The 17,009-nt window shown below is 48.9% G+C and overlaps 1 protein-coding gene across 9 annotated transcripts in view; it reads right to left on the reverse strand.

The window, feature by feature from the left end:
* The window catches only part of ASAP1 (ArfGAP with SH3 domain, ankyrin repeat and PH domain 1), a 391,937-nt gene extending 375,291 nt beyond the window's left edge, over positions 1-16,646 (reverse strand). For 4 of the 9 annotated variants that reach the window (XM_009455918.5, XM_054657022.2, XM_024345277.3 and 1 more), the window contains exon 1: positions 16,222-16,624. The gene's annotated coding sequence lies outside the window, so the exon portion shown is untranslated. Of the gene's footprint in view, positions 1-16,221 lie in introns of all 9 variants that reach the window. The other 5 variants (XM_063817373.1, XM_054657023.2, XM_009455915.5 and 2 more) reach the window with 4 other exon arrangements.
* Between the last annotated feature and the right edge of the window lie 363 nt (positions 16,647-17,009).

Below are 17,009 nucleotides of genomic sequence, written 5' to 3' on the forward strand. Positions count from 1 at the left end.
GACTCATGGGCCACCATCTGAGAGAACTTTGGGGATTCCCTTTTCCAACACAGTCATGCAGTGAATCAAACGTCACTTCACCTCTTGAGGAACTGTCCCTCTTCAGTGTCCATCTCACTCTCTAGACTGGGAATATTTACTTTGAATCACCTGCTCCTAGTATAATACCAACGAAGTTCCCAAAGAATGCCATTGGAGGCATGTCTAAAATATAAAATTGGAAGGAATATTCATGCCAGTGCTCACTAAATTAAAGCCACAGGACTATCTACAGTCAGACACATGTGGCCACCTTCTGGGTGAGTCTTTAGGCCAAATGCCAAATCACCACCACCATCACCATCATCATCATCACCACCATCATCATCACCACTATCATCATTACCATCACCACCACCATCATCATCATCATGACCATCATCACCACCACCATCACCACCATCACCACCACCACTGTCATCACCATTATCACCATCACCACCACCACCACCATCATCATCACCACCACTGTCATCACCATCACCACCACCACCATCATCATCACTATCATCATCACCACCATCATCACCATCGTCATGACCACCACCATCATCACCATCACCACCATCATCATCACCATCACCATAACCACCACCACCATCATCCTCATCATCACCATCAGTATCACCATCATTATCACCATCATCATCACCACCACCATCATCACCACCAACACCATCATCATCACCACCACCATCATCACCACCACCATCATCACCATCGTCATCACCATCATCACCATCATCATCACCACCATCACCATCATCATCACCACCATCATCACCATCGTCATCACCACCATCATCATCATCACCATCATCACCACCACCATCACCACCATCATCACACCACCACTGTCATCACCATCACCACCATCACCATCACCACCACCACCACCATCATCACCACCATCACCACCATCATCACCATAACCAACACCACCATCACCACCACCACCATCATCCTCACACCACCACTGTCATCATCACCACTGTCATCACCATCACCACCACCACCACCATCATCATCACCACCACCACCATCACCACCATCAACACCATAACCAACATCACCATCACCACCACCACCATCCTCATCATCATCATCACCACCACCATCATTATCACCATCATCATCACCACCACCACCATCATTATCACCATCATCATCACCACCACCACCACCATCTTCATCACCATCACCATCACCACCATCAGCAGTGGCAGCAGCACCACTATCATCACCATCATATAACTACCACCATCATCACCACCATATAACTACCACCATCATCACCACCATCATCATCATCAACTCCATCATCACCACTATCACCATCACCACCACCACCACCACCACGTCATCATCACCACCATCATCACCATCCCCCCACCATCATCATCACCATCAGAACTACCACCATCATCATCACTACCACCATCATCATCATCACTACCAACATCACCACCATCAGCAACACCATTATCATCCCCATTACCACCATCATCATATCATCATCACCATCACCACCACCACCACCACCACCACCACCATTATCATTGCATTAATTTTCTAGGGCTGTCATTAAAAAGTACCAAAATTGGATGGCTTAAAAGAACAGAAATTTATTCTCTCACAATTCAGGAGGCTAGAATTCCAAAATCAATATATCAGCAGGGCCACACCCTCTCTGGTTCTTCTCAGAGAGAATCCTTCCTTGCCTCTTCCTGGCTTGTGGTGGTTGCCAGAAATCCTTTATGTTCCCTGAATTGTAGCTGCATCACTGCAGTCACAGGGGTGTCTTCTCCCTGTGTGCCTTGACATCGTCTTCCCTCTGTGCATATCTGCCTCTAGGTCCTAATTTCCTTTATAAGGACACCAGTCATTTTGGATCCAGGCCCGCCCTAATGACTTCATTTTAATTTTTGTTTCCTCTGTGGAGAGCTTATTTGTAAATAAAAACACAATCTGAGGTTTTGGGGGTTAGTACTTCAAGATATGTTTTGAAGGGACACAATTCAACCCGTAACAGTCATCTTCATCACCACTGTCATCAGGATAGCTAACATTTCCTCTCCTCCTAGTTCCATGTGCCAGGCACCACTCTCACTGTTCTCCATGTCTCACTTTAGATAGTTCTCTTGACAAAACCTATGAGGCAAAAGTCTTATTCTCTCCATTTGACAGGTAACAAAACTAAGGCTCAAAGAGGTTTGAAACTTGCTTACGGTCAGCAAGTAGCCAGTAAAAAGCCAAGTTAGGACCCACACCTAAGTCCAGGATCCAAACTCTTACCAGCCATCCATACCACAGAAGCAGCGTTGTTTCTGGTGTATGATTACCCTCTGTAGACTCTGTTTCAGGTCCCATGTGATTACCATCTGCAAACACTTAACACTATTACTTTCTTCAAGCTGGAAGTTTAAAATATCACTACTGAACTTAACTTACCCCAACCAACTTTCAACTTGTTCCAGGAGGAGAACACCCCCACTCCCCCCCAACACACACACGTTCTGTCCATTAAGATTCTTTGGGAAAAATGAGTTTTGAAGAATAACGCATGTATACTTCGCTGACTAATTCATGTGGCCCTGCTTATGCAAACTCCTCAATTTGTTGTTCTCTATAATAGCTGCCTGGAGGGCCTCCACTCATTTCATGATGATACATCCCAGAGCCTGGGCAACGTGCCCCAGTAGATGGCTCCTGATTGCCCAGGAAGTTACAAGGTGGCCAATGGAAAGATCATCGGCTTGAAATCAGGAAGCCTGAGACTAAGTCTTAGCTTCCGTTTCCTCCTCCAAATGAACTCCCCTGAGCACCAGGGCCCCGATCCTTCTGGACCTCAAAGACAACTCAAAAAAGCTTCTCGAATTCAGCAAAAGAGAGATTGTCAAACTCTCAGCTAAAAAGGAACAAAGGAATAACTCATTCATCAAACATGAATTAAGCATCTGGTCTACTACAGGATGAGCAGTTTGCTAAGTGGATATGAAGGACTCACCAAGATGAATAAAATGGCAAGGAGGAAAGAAAACCTCTGTGTGTGTACGTACGTATGTGTTAGGATGGCACTTTAATGTATTTTTTTACTCACTCATCCCTCAGTAAGGCAAGTTATCTCCATTTCACAGCTGAAGAAATGAAGGTTTGGCAAGTTGGGTGACTTGTCTAAAGGCGTTCAGTGGGTAAGCAGAGAGCCAGGGCTGACCCTCGGTCTGAGCAGTTGAAACGTCCAGCTGCTTTCCTCTGACCCTGACCACCTGGGCATGGGGATGGAGACTGAAGCTTGTTAAGCAGGAAGGTGACCCAATCTGAAGTTTTAAGGAGATTTCCCTGAGGCAGCTCAGAGGATGGGCTGAGGGCAGTGAGGTAGGAGAGGGTTGGATGATTCCAGAGAAACCACCCAGAACACTGACCCGAGGCAGGAACTGTGGGATGGACAGAAGGGGCTGGACTGCAGACACTGGGAAGGTGTATTCAGAATTGGTTTGGGTTGGAAGAAGAGCAAGAAAGAAAGACAATGAGTGACAGGCATGAAGGGAGTCTTCTCTCTTCTCAAGCTCAGACCTAGAAAGCAAGGACTTCGGGAAAAACATGTCACAGCTCCACTTCCTGTTCCACTTAAGGAGCAGCCAAAGTGCTGCAGCTGTGGGAGGAGAAGACCGGAGAGAAGGGAGGACATAGACTTGCGCCTCCCTCAGATCATTTCCCACTGAAGCCAGGAACTGACCACTCTAAGGGACGCACACACTAGAAGAATCAGGAGGCTGAGGAGGTGACAATGTTTTGAGACATAGACATGACTCAGCCTTGCCAACTGGCCAGAAATCAGTGTCATGGCTCTCTCTCTTCCCCATCCCCCCTCCAAATGATCCCCATGCCAGCCAATCCTACTGCCTCCCCATCTTCCCTCCCAGACTCCTGTAAGAGCATCAGAGCTGGTCTTCCTGCTTCCAGACCCTGGCATCAACCACCTAATCTATTCAGTCCAATGTAGCCGGAGTCACCTTTCCAACAGGCAAGTATCACATGACCCCCCTGCCTTAAGCCTTCAGTGGTTCCTCAGCGGCTTCAAGATAAAGTTCAAGCTCCAGGATATGGCTCCTGCCTCCTGCTCTGACCTCAACACATCCTACCTCAAACGTTAGGTTCCAACCATAACGAACCACTTGTAATTCCCAGCACATACTGTGCTATTGGTACCATTCACATCCTTGCTGAAGCTCCCTACACCTAGAATTTCCTTCCCTTCCTTCCATTCTTTACTGGCTGGTTCCTATTCGTTATTTAAGATTCGGCTCAAGGATTACACCTTGTAACAAGTCTTCTCTGACCCTCCCTGCAAGGTGGAGTCAGGCACCTCTTCCTAAGTGCCCATTACATGTTATGTTCCTGCAGGACCACACTAAACATGCTGGCTCATAATTATCTGGACATGTCTGGCCCCCATTCATATGAGAGGTTCCAGGATAGCAGAGTATGCAGCACAACAGCTGGCAAATGGTAGGCACTTAATACAGAAAGACAGAGACAGAAGGGGAAGAGTAGGGAGAGGTGAAGGAGGAAGAAGACGAGGAAAGGAGGAAAGGGAGGAGTAGGAGGGGGAAAGGGGGAAGATAAGGAGGGGGAAATGGCGAGGAGGAAGAGAGGAAGGGAGAGGAGGAGGAGGAAAGGAGGAAGGAGGAGGAGGGGGAAGAAGCGGAAGGGGAGGAAAGAAGGAGAGGGAGGAGAAAGGGGAAAATGGGGAGGAGAAGGAGGGGGAAAATGAGGTGGGGGAAGAGAGAGGAGGAAAGGAGGAGGGGGAGGGGGAAGGGGGAGGAAAGGGAAGAGGGGGAGAGGGAAGAGGAGGAAAGGAGGAAGAGGGATGGGGGAACAGAGGCAGGAGGAGGGGAGGAGGGGAAAGGGGGAGAAGGGAGAGAGGGAGGAAGGGAGGTTGAGAAGAGGACGACAAATGTTACGGGTACTCAAAGAAGAAAATAATCACAATAGCAAAGACTGGGAAAGGCTTTTCAGAGATGGTGCACCTGAGCCATGCTTTAAATAATAAGTTGGGTTTTTGGCAGATGGGGAAGGTAGGGAAAGGGCATTTTGGATGACGGGAACAGCAAGACTGTGAAAGTATAAAGGTTCTTCATTTTGGAAGAGAATTCAAACAGGGTGGTTGGCTAAAGCCTAGGGTGAATGAGGAAAGTGTAGTGAACCCAGAATCTTCTAGATGCCATGTGAGTTGTTCATCCCACTGTGCATTCATTAAGGTGTTTTTTTAGTTACAAATAACAGAAAACTCCCAACAGAATAGTCTAAAGGTAGGTGCTTGGTGTCTCATTCCTTCCATTTTTCTGCTCTGACACTCTCAACACGTCCTCCCTAAGCTAGGCTCCCTCATGGTCCCAAGATGGCTGCCACGGTTCCAGGTATCACATGCTAACCCCAGTACGTCCCACAAAAGAAGAGGGGCTTTTTCTTCCTACATGTCTCTTTTTAAGATGCAGAAAAATCTTTCTTCACCCCCACTGCCAGGCAATTTCCCTTCATATTTCACTGGCCAGAGCTCTGTCAGTTGCCCACACCTAACCCAATCACTGCCAAGGGGAATAGGACCCAGTGATTCACCCACTGGAGGGTGGACATCTGAAGATCAATGTCCTGCCAGCAAAAGAGAAGGGGAAACGATGTTGGGTAAGCAACCACTGTCTGCTACACCTGGTCGCTCACTCGCCCCCGCAGTATGCTGCTCAACAGAGTGTAGACTGCAAATATCCCACATCTCCACCCTGCTGCCATTCTATTTTAGGGCTGAGGAAGTAACTGTCCTACGAGAGGAAACTTGCTAACAGCTATTATGGGAAGGTCTATAAACGACACCATAGTTTGCTTTTCTAGATCAGGAGTTCTGTATCAGTGGAGGCATAGGAAGTAGCAGGGATGACTGCATTTCAGAGAGAAGCCCCAAATGCCATTTTATTTTAACTAAGAGTTTCACCTTTCTCCTTGAACACATTTTCCTTAGACCTCCCCAAAAACAGCCAGCACATTCCTACCACAAAGCCTTTGATCCAGCTATTCTCAGCCTTGAATACCCTTCCCTTCTCTCCTCACTTAGGGAAATCCTGCCTATCTTGGAAGAGTAAAGCCCAGACACCTCTTTCACAAAGCTTTCTCTGACTACCCCACTGGGAGGACTCTCTCCCTTCCCTATACACCTATGACTGTTCCTTGGTAACTCTCCCATGCTGTTGAGTGACACTGGTGCCAAATTATTAACAGTTACATATCTTTCTCTTCTATTCAACTGGAAGTTATTCTAGCAGGTGGACTTTGATTTTTCATCTTCATATCCTAAGTGCTTGGCATATAGCAGGATATGCAGGAAAATCTGTGCAATGAAAACTCTTAAAAGTGAATTCACTCTTTCATGCTTCTTCTCCCTACTGATCATGCAAATGAGAATTCTTATCTCATTTTGAAACCCACTAATTTTTGTTTAGTACCAGTTACGTGCCAGGCACTCGCTTAGCCACTTTCCTTATATATTGCTTTATTTGACACCCTTAAAAAACTGTGAGAGTTTTCACAATTTACAGACTAGAAAACTAAAGCTTAGGCAGGCTAAGAGAAAGGCTAAAAGCAGACTCTTCCAAGGCCACATGAAGAATTAAGGCGTGGAATTAAAATTCAAGTCTGTAGAGGCAATATTGTATCGTGGTCAAGAGTATGGGTATTGAACACAGATCGCCTTGCTTAAAATCTTGCCAATTACAAGGGCCAAGCATGGTGGCTCACACCTGCAATTCCAGCACTATGGAAGGCCAAGGCAGGTGGATCACTTGAGTCCAGGAGTTCGAGACCAACTTGGGCAACACAGCAAAACCCCATCTCTACTAAAAATACAAAAATTAACTGTGCCTGGTGGCGCACACCTGTGGCCCCAGCTATTAGGGAGGCTGAGGTGGGAGGATCACTTGAACCTGGGAGGATTACTTGAACCTGGGATTGCAAGGATGCAGTGAGCTGCGATAGCGCCACTGCACTACAGCCTGGGAGACAGAGTGAGACCTTGTCTCAAAAAAGAAAAAAAAATCTTGCCACTTACTAACTATATGACCTCAGGGAAGTTAGCTAGGCTCTGCGTATTTCAGGTTCGTCGTATATAAAATGGGAGTTAGAAATAGCGCCTATTTCATAGGGTTATTATGAGGATTAAATGAGCTCATAGAGGAAAACTGCTTACAACAGTAATGACATATATTAACGAGCAATACATAATAGCTATCATTATTGATTCCAAGTCCAGTGGTTTTCCCACAGCATCATGACACATGCTCCTACCCTCCACCCGCCAAGTCACCTTAGGCAGGAAAGAATGACCTAGCCAAAGGACAGCCCACTGGAGGGGTCATGAGAACCACTGGCCAGAGGAGGAGCCGCAAAGAACAGTGGGTCAAAGATCACAAACGCAATGACATGCAAAAATTCCATCCCAGAACGGCTCTCTGTGACGGCTCGGCCCATATTGATGAGGTCCTGAGGGAACTTCTAGGGGAAAGGATATCACATGAGACAGGAAGCAGGTCAGCTCCCCAGTGCCCAAATACTGACCATACACCGAACAATAGCCCCTTAGCTCGAACAAGCTTTGAAGACCTGAAATGCTTACAGCCCATCCCCTGAAAACCCAGTGCCCACAGTGATTACAGGGCGAGGTGAAGGGAGTTCCCAAGGCAAGATGGCTGCTAGAAGGCACGTTGGCTGCTGGAAGGCACGCTGTCCCATCAGCCTTGAAGACAAGACTGATCCCTTACCCCTCCGAGGCTCCTACACTTCCATACTCATTATCGCGCTGTAACCTGGCGGGGAGGGTGACTCAGGACAGAAGCTATCATCCCCTTTACACAGGTGGGGAACTGAGGTCCAAAGAGGATAAATGGCTACTATTTGAGGTCACATAACTAGTCAGTATCCATTCCAAACTAGAATTCAGGACTTCTGAGTCTCAATTCAGTGATATTCTTCAGCATCTTAGTTAAGTCTTTTGCGTCAGCATGCGTCTTCTTCAAGCACATGCATTTTCTTTCTTTCTTCTGAAATGTTTATTGTCTTCCCTGTGCTAGACTTGGTGCTAGGCACTAGGGATTACAGAAATGATCAGGGCCCTACCACTGCCCTTGCACCTCCAGCAGGCACTGCGGCAGGTGAATGCACAGGACGCACTCAGTAAGTGCTTGCTGATATGAATCCAATTGTCTCATTACTAATGTTCTGTTATAGATTTCAGTTCTTTCTCCAAAAAGGCAATTTTTACATTTTTATAAATGTTCTTTCTTTTCCTGGTCTGAAAAAGAAGACTGAATATTAAGCTAGCTGGTTGCAACTTGGTGTCTCCCAGAATTACAGGAGAACTGAGACCCCTTTATAAAATCAGGACCCTCAAAGAGACCAAAATCTAAATGATTTGATCTCTAAAATGAGGGCCTGAATTATTCCTCCCATCAGCCCAGAGAAATGGCAAGAAAGCAGGATCTGAGTAAGGAAAAAAGGCTTCCGTGCAGACTTTAAAGCCTCTGGGTGTGACTGTGGAATCCACCATACACCATTGGTCTGGGGTCAAAATATGGGCCCAGAAGCTCCCATAGAAACTTTTCCAGGACCCAGGAAACACTTAGGGCCTTTGCTGAAGCATAATACTGCTCTGTGGAGACATCTCTGCTACCCAAGATAGGTGGGGCTCTCCTGGGGCATGAGCCACTAAGCCCCCAAACCAGAAGACAAAACAAATGGGAGAACTGGCTCCTCTAGAACGAACCTAGAGCAATGTGAAAGAGAACATTAGTATATTTAAAATGAAGATATAAAACACAAAACAGAAACCCTAAGGAAAGAAAAGGACCCAAGGATGGAACGGCAGGCTGAACTGAAAGAGAACTAAGAATTTCTAAAAGTAAAATGTATAGTCATTAAAATTATAAACTCTCACCTGTAATCCTAGTACTTTGGAAGGCTGAGACAGGAGGACCGCTTGAAACTAGGAGTTTGGTTTCTTTTGAGACAGGGTCTTGTTCTGCCACCCAGGCTGGAGTGCAGTGGCACAATCTTGGTTCACTGCAGCCTCGACCTCCCTGGGCTCAAACAATCCTCCCACGTCAGCCTCCCGAGTAGCTGGGACTACAGGAGTGCACCACCATGTCTGGCTAATTTTTGTTATTTGTTTTTTGTTATTTTTGGAGAGGTGAGGTTTCACCATGTTGCCGAAGCTGGTCTCAAACTCCCGAGGCTCAAGCAATCCACCCGCCTTGGCCTCCCAAAGTGTTGGGCTTACATGCATGAGCCAGTGCACCTGGCCATTGAAGCCAGAAGTTTGAGACCATCCAAATATAAAAAATGAATAACCAGGCAAGGTGGCTCATGCTGGTAATCCCAGCAACTTGGGAGGCTGAGGCAGGAAGATCACTTGAGCCCTGGATTAGAGGCTGCAGTGTGCTATATTTGCGCCACTGCACTCCAGCTGGGGCAACACAGCAAGATCCTATCACTTAAAATAATAATAATATAAAAAATTAGGCTGGGAGTGGTGGCTTACTATGATCCCAGCACTCTGGGAGGCTGAGGCAGGCGGATTACCTAAGGTCAGGAGTTCGAGACCAGCCTGGCCAACATGGTGAAACCCCATCTCTACAAAATACAAAAATTAGCCAGGTGTGGTGGAACATGCCTGTAATCCCAGCTACTCAGGAGGCTAAGGCAGGAGAATCACTTGAACCCGGGAGGGAGCAGTTGCAGTGAGCCAAAATCACACCACTGCACTCCAGCCTGGGCGACAGAGCAAGATTTCATCTCAAAAAAAAAAAAAAAAAATTAAAAATTAAAACTCAATGATGAAAAAAGTTCAACAAATGTGGTAACACAGCTAAGCAGCTGAAGCCAATATACCTGACTCAGCCTCCTCGTTCAGTGCCTGTCATTTGCTGGGCACTGTGCTGGGCACAAAGGGCCAAGAGGAATAACATAGAGTCCCAGTTCCCAATCCCCTTCAAGATGCCCCAGCTCACAGGTGAGGAACTATATGAGCAAACACATTTCCCTGCAAGACAGCTGTAATAACGGCTACCATCTACGAGACCCTTGTGCTGGCTGCTTTTCTTACATTATCTCAGTTAAGTCAGTATGGTCAGTGCAAAAGAGAAGGACAGGTGGTGACTACAGTAGACCCCAGAATCTTCTGGTTTTCCCACCCACCGACCATTCCACTGAGCCATCCTGCATCCCCCAAGGTCTCAGGAGAGAACAACTATAATGGAATGCCTGGGCACCCTTTTTAAATTTCCACTCAAAAGGAAATTATTTAGATAGATAGAAAACTACAATGAAATAGGCACACAGTGTTGTTACACACAGGACGAGTTTTTACAGAGGCAGAAGCCTTGACCAAAAATTCATGATTGGTTTTGAAAGAGGAAATGTCAACATCCCCCAGAAGCCGCGGGTGGGCGCTGTCTTGACGCCCTTCTTCCTGTTGTGCCCACGGGCTGATCCTCCCCAGCTGGCTTCTGCGTAACTCCCACCACAGCTGGGGAAGTACTGACAGGCACTCTTCTTTATCCCAAACCAGGCTCCAACCAGGATCCCGCCACTGGAGGGACATACTTACTTTTGTTTTCCTAACTGTGTGCACCTTCGCACTTCCTGACTTAGGGCAGTGAAGGAAGAGGAAACACCAAAAATATTACAAGACAAGCTTAGTTTGTGGCATTTCCAAGAGATGGGAGCTGAAGGGGCTGGCAGGGTGACCCCAGGCAGCAGACGCCCTCAGTCGCTTTGTAACTCAGCTCGTCGGTGGCCAAGAGAGCCCATGTGCCTCTCCAAAGTGCTTAAGGTCTCAAGAAACCGTCTGTTTCTGGGGAGGATCTGGGACAGGAGCCCATTTTCTCTAAATAACTGAGAGGACTTCAGAAATCTGGTATTAATTACCCCTCGCAGCAACGTGGCTACACAGCACATCATGGTGTGTTTCCTTTACTCTCAGAAGATGGGGCCACCAGTGCGCCAGGCCCTCCAGTTGCTTCTTCCCCTAAGGACTCAGACGGATCTGTCCTAATCGAACCACACACTCCCTCCTGACCTCTCCTGGGGCCAATGGCCTGCTCTGGGAACAGGGCTGGCTGAGGTTAGGGACCTGGCTGCAGCTTTGGAACAAGGTTTTAGCCATACAAAAGGAACAACTGTAGGGATGCGTGCTGTGCTGGGAAATGGACTGGGGGCAGACTCTGAAGTCAGAGGACCCAGCCCACACCCTGCCCATCCCTTCCTGGGAGAGGACTTGGGGTGCGAGGCGGGGAGCTGGTAGAGGGTTTGCATGGGTTGGTAAATTTAATTTTTTTCAAGAGGCTGGGTGAGAAATTAGTGTCCCTGGGTTGAAAGTGAACAATCGGGCCGACAGCTGAAGAATGCACAGTGAAATAAATCCTCAATTCCAACTCTTCACGGAGGCCTGGCACAGAGAAGAGCTCTGACGAAGGAGTGACTGTGAGGACACAGTGGAGGCTGACTCCCACAAGTGCATCACTACAGCCACGGTAAGATGTCCCTGACCCTCTCTTCCCCATGGGTTAGGAACCTCTCCCCAGAGCTCCCGTAACACCCTTCTTTCCCAGGCTGCAAAGATATCCTCATCCTAATCCCCAGGACCTGGGAACACATTAGGTTCCATGAGTTACATGGCAATGGAAAATGAAGGTTGCAGATGGAATCAAGGTTGCTAAGCTGTTGACCTTAAAATAGGGAGAGTAGCCTAGATTATACAGGCGGCCCAGTGGAATCACTTTAAGGGTCCTTCAAGGTGGAAGAAGATGCCAGAAGGGAGAATCAGAGAGATGGAAGCTTGAGAAGGATTAAGACCAACACTGCCGGCTTTGGAGGTGGAAGAAGGAAACCACAAGCCAAGATATGCAAGTGGCCTCCTGATACTGGAAAAGACAAGGAAACAAATTCTTCCCAGCGCTGCCAGGAGTAACATCCTCTGCTAACACCTTGATTTCAGCCCAGTGAGATCCATTCTAGACTTCTGACCTCCAGAACTGTAAGATAGTAAACTTGTATGATGTAAACCACTAAGTTTGGGGTAATTTGTTACCACAGCAATAAGAAACTAATACACTATCATTATGCTTATCCTAATGTAATGCAATTTTTATTTATATGTCTATCACCCCCATCAATAATAATAATAATAGCTAACATTTGTCGAATTTACCCTTACTGTGAGCACTTATTATCTGGTAAGGCCAGCACCAAGTGTTTCATTCACATAAGATATTTTAAAAAAAGGGTAACTTCAGTTGAACACACAATGAAGGTAAACACAGGGACTTAAGAGTAGGGGAGGGAGTTAAAAGCATCTTCGAGGAGATAAAGACACAGGTGCTTTTTAAAGATGAGTAGCAATTAGCCTGGGAGAGAGGAAGAGCATCCCCGGCAGGGGGAAGAAAGTAAGCAGACACTCAGGGAAATGAAACACAGGGCATGTGCCAGCAAGCACTCTGGCAGCTCCTCAGCAGGCTGGTAATAATGTCTCTAGCCTGTAAGTCTCCTCGGAGGTCCAGGCCTCCTGCCTGCCTGAAATCTCCACAGGATGCCTCCTAGACATCTCAAATTTAGGATGGCTGATACAGAACTTGATTTTCTCCATGAGCATAATCCTCCTAGTCTTCCTGTCTCCCACAACAACGCCGCCATACACCCAGCTGTTCAAGCCAGAACCCCAGGAGTCACCCTTGAGTCCTTTCCCTTGCCTCATTCCAATGTAATCTATCACCAGATCTCATCAATGCTATCTCCAAGATCTAAGTAGGCTCCTCCCACTTCTCTCTACCTCCATTGCTGCTGTCCAGTTCTAAGCCACCATCCTCTTTCCTCCTAAGTGGTCTTCCTGCTTCTACACTTTGCCCCCTATGATCCATCCACTTTTCATAAAAGCAGTCAAAGCAATCTCAAAAATGTCCATCAGGCTGGCCATGGTCGCTCACCTGAGGTCAGGAGTTTGAGACCATCCTGATCAACACGGCGAAACCCCGTCTCTACTAAAAATATAAAAATTAGCCAGGTGTGGTGGTGCATGCCTATCATCCCAGCTACTCAGGAGGCTGAGGCAGGAGAATCACCTGAACCCAGGAGGCAGAGGTTGCAGTGAGCTGAGATCACGCCACTGCACTCCAGACTGGGCAACAGACCTAGACTCTGTCCAAAAAAAAAAAAAAAGAGTCAATCAGATATCACTGCTGAGCTTAAACTCACCAAAGCTTCCCTTTGTACTGGGTGGAGGGACTCTCCCCAGCATGGCTTAGAATCGGCTGTGGGATCTCGTCCCTGCTTCCCTCTCAAACCTCACCTTGCGCCATTCCCCCCATCTCTCCCTTACACTCTAGCCCTGCCTTCCCTCACTCCTTGGAATACACCAAGCTCTTTTGTGCATAGTCAACTTTGCACATTCCCATCCCTCTGCCTGGAAGGCCCTCCCCTGCAATCTCTCTGCCTGGCCAGTTCCTTCTCCATTTTCCAATCTCAGAAAGGCTTTCCCTTCCAAAACTAGGACCAAATTGTGCCACCAGCCCCTACTTTGGTCCCAGGTTTGTTTCCTTGATAACAAGGAATCACTCATCTGTTAGAGGTTGTTTCTTCTGCTTCTTCCTTGTTGCTCATCTCCTCCAGAGGAATGCAAGCTCCAGAAGGGCAGTGCCAGGTCTATTTCGTCCACCACTGTATCATCAGGACTCCACACAGGGCTTAGCATGGCGCAGGTGCTCAATGCATGGTTGTTCAATTGATGAATTAAAAGAGAAAGTGTGAGGCTGACATTGAAAGATGAGGCTGGAAATAGAAGGCCTTGAGAACAGGGTCCTATTCATCTTTGCACGACTGGCACCTCCCACAGGGAAGCCACTTAGCAAATGTTTCACTGGATGCATGAAAGAAAAACTCGATTCCAGATAAATCTGAGATGTGCTGTCCTTTCTGGGCAAGGCTCCCCAAGAAGTTTCCGCTCCTCCTTAGGACTTCTTAGGAGGTAACATGTCTAGGGCATACAGCAAGTGCTTAATAAATGGGGTGACTGTTACTATTGCTCACGTGGGGATCACTCATGCAGTCTCCTAGAAAAGACCTTCCGGAGCCCATGCCAGATACAGCAGTGGTTGGGTGAAAAAACGGCAGGGAAAAATGAGAACCGAGCAGCAGAATCCAAATACGGCTGAGACCTAGGTGGGGAAATGGCAGGAACAACACTGTCCTAGCTAACTGGGGTTCCCTTCTTTCCTCTAGACTTCAGTCACCTAGGTGCAGCATGGAGATGCCAGCTGGGACGTGAGTCTTCACAAGGGAGGGCTCAATCTGAATGCACACATTCATCTTTGGGCCTGCCAGGCTTGCACTGATTTTGAAAATCTGGCTCGCTGTGGCTGGTGAGGACTGGGGAGGTGTAGAGAATTTCAATTTCCCTCACCAAATGGCAAGCTTGCGAAAAGTCCTTTCTCTCCAACATTATCACATACTAAAAATGAAAAACCAGCCATTCAGAGCTCTCATGAGAAAAATAGATGGGCTGCTTAGCTCACAAGAAACAGGAGGGCTGAAAATCAAGTCTAGAGAACATCAGAGGGTACATTATGTGCTAAGATACTGCCCTTTTTTGGACCTGGGAGTGTCTATTTTGAACAAAAGAATGGGATAGGGAAAGTAATTCCCCGTATAATAAGCCACTCATTTTATACTTCAAATCCATTTGGTAGCTGAATCTCCAAATCCACTTAGTGGCGTTAGGTGGTTTTTGTTTTTTTTAACTCCCTATCTCAAAATATGCAGTTTGAAATAAGTGCATATCTCAAAAATAGCAGCATTAACAGGACAGAAGAGAAGGCACTAAAGTGGTGAAGGTTGTGACGCAAAGAAGACATGTTTCCAAATCTGTTTCATGGCTAACAGATCAAAATCTAACACAGAAGGGGCATGGGACTGAGCCTGAAGAAGTGGAAACTACTCCTGGCCACGTGATCTTGGGCAAGTCAGGTCACCTTTCTGGGCCCTCTCTGAAGGGGGTGAATCAGTTGTTCTCAAAGATCTTTTTCTTTCGAAACTGTTCACTGGGTGTTTCCAGAAGACCCGCATTTTCTTAAAGCTATCTGGCCGCGCTACAATTGCAAAACAGAAAGGCTTTGGCGTGAAGGTTGCAATACAGATAACCCTGGCCTAAAAACTGATAAGCTTTTACAATCCCAAAACATTACTCAGCAATCCAGGTCCTGATGTCATCCCAGAATCAATCACGCCAAGATAACCTAACAGAGTAGACAGGGGAAAATGCGAGAGAAAGTTCTTTTGCTTTCCTGATGAGTACAGGTAAAGTTGAGGTCAAGTTAACGATGACGGCCTGCAGTTGACCATCCTTCTCCCTGAGCTACTGGAAAACCACATTATTAAAGGAAACTGCTTTAGAAGTGCCCAAGATGAACTCTTGGGATGTATCAAACCGCAGAAAACCGGACACCGGCAAGTTTCTTTTTTCTTTGAAACTTCATGTCGCTCTCAGAAAACGCAGCAGGTCCCAAAATGGTACAAGCAGAAAACACAAGCCACTTCACGGTCCGCCCAGGAGTCAACCCCAAGCTCCAAGTAGGACTCCCCCCACCCCCTTCCCTTTCGTTTCTCTTCTTTTGCTTTAGGCAAGCGGCCTGGGGCCTGCCAAGCAGCGCCGGGTCCGGGCAGGGGCCGGGGGCCGTGGGGAACTTTCCTCGGCTGCACCAGAGACAATGCCGAGACGGCGCCCCATCGGCGGGGTCCGGGCCGCCAAGCACGTCGTCCCGGGCCCTCCCCCGGAGGGGGACGCGAAACCCCCCAGGGCGGGCCCCGTCCCCGGCCCCACTGCAGGGGCCCCCTCTCCCGAGCTGGAGGCGAGGAGACCCCCCCGCCACCGGGCGGCCTCGCCCGGCCCCGCGCGTCCCGCACACGCCCCAGCCCAGGGCCGGCGCCCTCCCCGCGGAGAAGCACACCCCGCTGCGAGAGGAGCCGGGAGCCCGCCCCGCGCCCCGTCCCGGCGCCCTTCTTCGCGCGAGAGACTGGGCAGGGGGCGCCCGCGACTGTGGGCGACTCCGCCCGGCCCCGCCGAGCGCGCCCGAGCGCCCCGCAACTCACCGGGACCTGGCGGACCGCTGGGCATTATTCCATCGCGGGCTCGGCCGGGCGCTCGCGGCTCTCGGGTGGGAAAGCGAACTGCGACCGGGAAGCGCCGGCTGGGCGGGAGGCGCGGGCCCGGGGCTGCCCAGCGCACAGTGCTCGCCCGCGGCGGCGGCCAGGCCAGGCGAGGCGCGGGAGCCGAGCGCGGCGCAGGAAGGGGCGGGCGACCATGTGCCGAGGGGGAGGAGGCCGCGGCGACGCGAGCGGCTCGCACGATCCCGCTCGGCGGCGGAGGGCGCGGGTTTCAGGAAATCCAAACACTTCGACAGGAAATCGGAATCCTGACTAAGCATTCCCGGCCCCGAGCCGCTCCGCGCCGGGGGCTCCCGCCTCGCTTAACCCTTGGCCCGCCGGCAGCCACGAGGGGGGCGTGGGAGGGGCCCCAGACCTTGGCCGGGGTCGGGCGTCCTTCGCCTTCCGCCCCATGCCCCGGCCGGCCAGCCGGCCTCCTCCCCGCCTGAGGTGGAAGGGGTGGGATTTATCCACAGAAAACCCTGGACGCGGAAGGTGCCTTTCTAAGGCCGGGACAGCGGCAAAGGACGTGCCTGTCTTCCATCTGCAGAGGATGGACCTGCACTGTCCTGGCCGTTACCCTTATTTTCAGTAAAGGAATGATTTCACCAGGCTGCCCCCTTTCACCACTTCCTCTCTGCTCTTATAATTTTATTTTTGCCCAGTGCCAAGGGAACAGGACCTTCCCAGTCAGGATAGTATAGGAACAGTATGGAGAGTAATTGTGTGGGCTG

The sequence above is a fragment of the Pan troglodytes genome, chromosome 7 (genome assembly GCF_028858775.2).
Source record: "Pan troglodytes isolate AG18354 chromosome 7, NHGRI_mPanTro3-v2.0_pri, whole genome shotgun sequence".
Classification (NCBI taxonomy): Eukaryota; Metazoa; Chordata; class Mammalia; order Primates; family Hominidae; genus Pan; species Pan troglodytes.